Source organism: Mya arenaria, chromosome 15, assembly GCF_026914265.1.
Source record: "Mya arenaria isolate MELC-2E11 chromosome 15, ASM2691426v1".
Lineage (NCBI taxonomy): Eukaryota > Metazoa > Mollusca > Bivalvia > Myida > Myidae > Mya > Mya arenaria.
The window spans coordinates 28840370-28847651 of NC_069136.1; positions in this window are offsets into that span (position 1 = coordinate 28840370).

Sequence of the window (7282 nt, forward strand, 5' to 3'; positions counted from 1 at the left end):
ATCTAGACACAAACTGGTACACCCGACTAGTTGAGAATGACATGTCCTTTGTGGGGACATGTAGTGATCATGTACCCATTGTGAACGCCGTAATGTGTGGACATGTACCCATTGTGAACGCCGTAATGTGTGGACATGTGCCCATTGTGAACGCCGTAATGTGTGGACATGTACCCATTGTGAACGCCGTAATGTGTGGACATGTACCCATTGTGAACACCTTAACCTTGCAAATGGCTCTAGTATGTCTGTATCATCTCATAATAGCTTTAACTCCCTTGCTTGTGACATCGTTCCCTCACAAAATTCCTCACCCACGTCTCCCAGTGTGTGTCATAAATGCTACGTCGGAAAGCAATATTTTACCTCGAATTAAGACTTTAAACAAAGATAACTTTCCTATTTCTTCACCATTTTAAATGAAACTTAGCGCAGTCTACGCCGCCTACGGAGTCCCGCCTTCGGTCTTTTACCAGAGTTTGATATAGAGTTTAGTTTCTTAAAACACTTCGACAAAACTTTTCGCAATAAGGCCGTCTGACGGAGCACTGTCAAAACATTATTTTGGAAACAGGCTTGTCACCTTATCAAACTCCGGTAATAAAAAGAAGGCGTGGCTCTTAAAGCGGCATAGACTGCCCTTTGTTTCATTCGAAATGGTGAACTTAAAGAAAAGTTATCTTTGATTTAAGTCTTCATTTTAAGCAAAACATTGCTTTCTGACGTAGCATATATGACCTAATTTATCACGTGGTATACACACACTGTCTCCACTACAAAAGCTCGACCATAATAAATATATACCAAAGAAACCCCAAATTGTATCTAAACTAAAATGACTCTGCAGAAATTGTCAGTCAGTCGTCAACAAAAAATTGAACACCAGAACCTTATAATACTCGGCAAAAAGTCATGCGACAATGTGTTCTCTTATGATTTTTTTCTGGCTCTCTAAATATTCATCAATTATGGTATTCATTCTGTATAAGTACCATTTTTAATTTGTACAACTGCATGCATGTATATTAAAGATTATTCATTGGTCATACACTTTTAGATCATACGGTAAGAAATAGGAAGGGGTCTACTGTCAAAAGTAACAAAATGCACGTGTTTTATAGATTTATGGAGAAGTCGCATGCTTGACTTGTTCGCATAATTGGCTCTGTTATACACAATTAGGATTTCATTTTGAATTAGGCACACGTTTTTTTTTAATTTTGTACGTCCAAAAGGCATTTTTGGCAGAAATGAATCTTAACCATTTATCCGACGACTATCGGGTACGTGCTATCGGATTTAAAGAAGCGGGTTGGAACGTTGAAAACATTGCACGGCGCTTCAACGTTAAAGGTGCAACGATTTATTGCTTATGGCAACGGTTTCAAGTGACAGGGATCGTTCGTGATATGCAGCGGTCAGGGCGACCCAGATCCACTTCTGGCCAGGAAGACCGATACCTTGAAGTAAACGTCGTTAGAAACAGATTTTTGTCCAGTGTTGCGTTGCGTCAAACTTTTATGGCGAGGCGGGGTCCAGGCGCAAGACCTGTTTCATTACAAACTATCCGTAACGGGATGCACGCCGCCAGGTTTAAGTCACGTGTTCCGGCGAAGAAAGCAGACTTACAAGACCGGCACATACATGCGCCTCTAGCATTTTGCAACGAACATGCGCGCTGAAACAGAGCGCAGTGGTGGACTGTGTTGTTCAGTGATGAGTCGTGTTTTTACCTTCGGAATGTTGACGGACGCCAGCGTCGTGAGCGTCACGTGCAGTGTACCGTTATGCCGACTGTCGCAGGAAAATGAGGATCAATTTTGATCTGGGGAGATGAATCTGCAGAGGGTAGAACACGCCTTGTGTTTTTTGCCGGCTCATTGACCGGTCAACGGTATCGAGATGAGATTCTTGGACTGCACGTGCTTCCGTTCTCAAGCCAGATGAACGTTCGCCAGCCAGCCAATCTATCAAGATGACAATGCTAAGCCCCATAAGGATGTAGCTACTGGCTGCCATTTAGAAGTTCTGCACCCCATATTGTATTACCCGAAAAGTCATGATATGCTCACATTTCGCGATGAGCAGAGTAGATTGTTTTACCCTTGGTTGACGGACACCAATATAATTTTAATATGACTTGGCAAATATTTAGAATACTCTGTATTCTTCAAAACACATGCTTGATATTGCTCTACGTACGTGTTCTGTGTACATTTTAGATTGTTTTTTTCCCATTTATATTTGTTATACTTAGTGATAAGTAACTAGGTAACTAGTAATTTGTCTGACATGGGCCACAAGTGACAATACCCGACCAATAAACAGTATCGGCCTCTTTAAAGCCTAGTATAATCCTTCTATAAGTGATCCCCCCACCCCCCCCCCCCCAAAAAAAAAAAACAACAACAAAAAAACAACAACAACAACAAAAAACAAACAAACAAACAAACAAAAAACATAAAAACGTGTATTGTACAAAACCCCTGTGTATTGATCTTAATCTAATTGCCTAATTGTCTTATCAGATTTATATAGAAATTGGCCCTGAGCCAATAAACAACCAAACAGGAAATTGGCCCCTACTATGACATCAGAGCAATTAGCAGGAAATGCACTGCAGGGGGTTGTCATGCCAAACATTCCTTAAACTATGCCTTTAAAAAGCAATGACAGACACGCCTGACAACAGCAGCCTTGTGACAGCGGCGGAACACTTTGGAGTGTTAATTGTTAAATGGTTATCAATAATTGTTATCTATTTTCTCCCAAACGCTGAACAAAGTACATTGTTTGACGCTAGAATGTGCATCATGTAGAGGACAGAATGCGCGAGACAATTCTTTAAAAGAGATACTCAGTGTAGATAGTCGGGGCCGTTTCAAAAAGGGTCTTAGTCGAGTTTAGTCGTAAATCTAAACTATGTTCGTGTCATAGATTCATTATTATGCTACAAACTTCGTTTTTTGAACTTTTGCGTACAGTGAAAATGGCCACGAAGGTGAAGAAATAAAAATAATCGATGTATCTATAGCCATTTGTGATTTTTATACAGATCATGATCATTCCATCATGGTATCATTTTATACATTATGAAATAATTAAAATGAAACCACCTTACGCCTTCATGGTGATACTTGGCTGATAAACAAAATTGTACAAACAATAATTTATTGGAAATACATTATAATATAAACAGTGAATGTGATTATGACATTATATAATTAGTAATAACGTTATGTCTTCACGAAAAGGATAATTATTGTATACTGTACTGCATATATACTGTATTTATATAGTAACTTTTATTAGAAACGATTGAATAAATGAATACCTTTTGTCCATGTTTTTAACTGCCACTTTCGTGTTGATGCCGGTTTATACTAACGCATGGCTTAGGTGAAAAGCAAGTTTGTACTAAAGCAGCTATTTGCGGAATAGTGTATATATTATTGTCTGCATTTTTTTCTGGTAAACATAATTTACATGTTGACGATAATACTGCTCTGTTAAAAAGAACACATGTAATCTAGTACTGTTGTTGCTTTTGTTTTGTTTTTCAAGAAAAATAACCATTTCAGCAAAATAAATCCAAATATGTTAATAAGGTGCGCTGACGTGTTTTTTTAGACTAGGGCACTTGTGGCCTAGTTCATAGCCGTAACCGCGATGTCTGCATTTTCAAGCCGCATCTGGGGGTTCACTGACGTAATGTATTCATACGTTGTATTTTGATTGGATTGCCGTTAGCGAATTTGAATAATCAAAGTAGTACAAAAACTGATTACAATGAAAACATCCAATAACAATAGTTCTCCTAACAAGACAAGCTAATTGTATGTTCTTTTAATGAAGCACAAGAAATTGGTACGTAGCGAGTGAGTTAATCGGGTTAACTACATGAATGTTCTTGCATACGGTCAGATTAAATGCAATAAGAATATGAACATATTGGAAAAGTACGCATCGACATTTTCCGTTCAAAGCTCTTTATTGATAGACTGGTAGCCGCTTTCTCTTTTATCCGAAAAGCGACCAGTATCAGCTAACCACGGTGCCCGTCGCGCATTCGAAATATCTTGTGGGTCCGTAAACCGAATCAAGCGTGCGGTCTAAGTAGTAAACAACCAGGATATTTGTTGTTGTTTTTTTTAAAAAGTATCGTTATCCTTTGTATAGAATGTTGGTATTAATTTATTAACAGGGCTGTTCTTTTTTAGACATAATTTGCATGTTTCCGTGACATTTTCTTTTTAAATACAAAGTTTATTATTTAACTAATCATTGCATGGCACTCAGCACTTTTTAAATACAGCATGATTTTTGGTATTGATTGTTTAAATACTATTAATGTAAAATAAAAACCATATGCCGCGTATCTGTATAACGTTATAACTTGTGTTTTTGAGGAAAAGTAAATTCGGGTACCAGTCTACTGTATTGACTCATTTACTCTGATCAGAGCGGCCGAATGATTCACACATGTACATGTTATCACTACTTCCGGATGCTGATGATGTGAATTTTATACGTGTTATATTGAAAAAAATTATCAATAAAGTCGCCATTGAATGATTACCACCATCAAACGGATTTATTGTCATCTTACCGTGGATAGCATGTTTAATTTGACACGTTGAATTTCAAGCAATACAAGTTCGTTTGATAAAATCATGTGATTTCAATTTTGCAAAATGGAGATAAAGAAATATCAAATATGCGTATACTTATTTATGAAGTTTCATTCTAAATGAAGCCAAATGTATGAATATGCGCACATATGCGCACATCATCTGGCTTATGAATATGACGAGTGTTTACCTATGTGCATAGAAATGTCCTGGAGCCATTCTCAGTGTAAGTACATTTTGTTCAATGACATTGTGTGATAAACCATCGGCATTTGCCTGCTCACTTTTGATTTCTACTCTTATCATGCACAAGTCAATTGTTACCACCCCCCCTCGGGGTATACTAGGGAAAAGGGCAGTGTTTTCACCTTTCAGGTGTCCTCGCAGTGCCTGATGATTGCGGTGGTTTTGTCTTCCCGCAAAATATAGCGGGGAATTAACCTTACCTAAGATCCTTGGGGTGCGAGGTTATTTGGCAGGGATTTTACCACCAGTTCGTTCCCGCTGGGTAGGGCAGGGATTTTATAGGGGATTGGTTGGACTGAAAGTCAAAGTATTCCCCAGACCTGGAGGAGGGGGGGGGTGCGGGCGTGGTTACATTTGACTGGTGCATAAAGTTCTTTTTCTGAAGACGCTTTGTGCTCACTTTTTGTTTCCTAGCCAAGAATGAAAATCAGTAATCACCCAATGTTGTGGCATAGTGAAGTAATGAAGATTTAACCTCACAACAGTCTTTCTCAAATGCTGTCAAGGCTTTTTTATGCTTAAGAATAACTTACCTGGCGATGTCAGACCAGAAATCGTCTTGGCATGAGATTGGATTACTATGGATCAGTATGCACCAGCCAATTGTAACCAGGGCCCCCACATCCGTGGGTAAACCGGGGAAATGGGCCGTGTTTTTACCTTTCAGGTGGCCCCGCAGTATCGGGTCTTCGTGGAAAATACAGTGCGGATGTGGCTTAACCTAATGTCCCTTGGGTGCTGGGGGGATTTGGTGGGGACTTTGCTATCAGATCATACCTGCAGGGCGGGGATATTAGCTTGGGTTGGCTGAACCGAAAGTAAAAGTCCCCGCTATTCCCTGGACCAGGGGGTGCATGGTTACAATTGACTGATGCATAAGCTTGCGTGTACAGTCCCTTTAATAAACAACAAGTGAAAAAAAGTGTGACCAATTTGAGAATACCCGGTACCTTACGTAATTTATAAATTTTCATGCGATTCAGACAATTTAAATGCTAGAAATCACAAAAAACAAAAATTCCCTTGAATTATTCCTGTCATTGTTTAAACTCATAATCAAATTTCAATGCACAGCATTTGAAATAATTTTAAACAGATAAAAAACTGTTATTTTTAAAAAGCACAATACATTGTTTATCTTTTATGTGACCTAACATTAATATAAAAAATTATTCAGATAATAATTTAGAGACTTTTTCTTGCACTTGAATGTGAACAAGTATGCTTGGGATTGAACACTAAGAAAAACAAATTTCAAAGAATGAAATTAAATGAAGCACAAAATATACAAAAATTGAAACTTTTTAGACTTTCAAAACTTTAACATTTATACTAAATACGGTTACATAAAATGATGAATACATTTGTAGGATTTGATATCCCACTAAATGTAACCGTCGGCTTCGTTCATTCTAAACTCTCTTTCAGTGAGAAGGAATAAATTGTATTCACTGCAGTCGTTATCTAACTTTATGAAAATAAGAACAATGGAAACAATGCATTTACTACTGTTGATCAGTGCAGATTGTGGGAGGTCATGGTTGATTTCACTGAACCACCAATAAGCCCTGCCGAAATTAGATTCTAATTTGTCAGTCAGGTGTTTTTGGTAGGCATGATTAGTATGAATCTTAATTTTAACCATCATTTATGAATGTTTACAAAATCATTGAATATTGAAATAACAAGCGAAATGTTAGTTTGAATGATGAAAGCCATGAAATATGTAAAGTATTCAAAAAGAGACCATTTTCCAGTTTGTGTAAGTATCGAGAAAATTATTAAGTAAAATTATTTATTGTTTATCTGGAAAATGTTGAAATCTCATGTTTAAGCTTGATTGGTATCTTATTGCAATATGTTTTATTCATTGCAATATTAATGTTAAACATTTTTATGTTGACTTAAGTTTGTAGATAAAAACTAATGGTAAAGGTGATATGAGAATGATCTCTTAAGTCTTTAAAATCCATTTTGGTATTGTGAGTTTTTTGCTACAGTCTTGATCAGTTTAGCTTTTGAAGATTTTCAAAGTAACTGCAAAACAAGTCCAGCTGTCTAGAAAGACTATGTCAAACCCTTACCAGAAAATTTTTCTAGTGTTTTCAAATTACCACCTTGGCAATGGTTTTATCATAACATAGGATATTAATGATAGTGGTTTTAAAGAAAATGCTAGTGTTTTTGTATTCGGAATGATATATCATAAGTGGCACTAAATTGAACATAATTTATAGTTCTCATTTATAAAACACATAGCCCCAAGTACATGTTGATCTAAGATTTAAGGCTTGGATGGAGTCAGGTCAAGAAATGTGCATGTAACATTGTTAATACATTGTACTTTCCAACGCAAGAACTGTTTGTTTATTCAAGTAAATAAAGCAATCCCCACACCAAGGAAA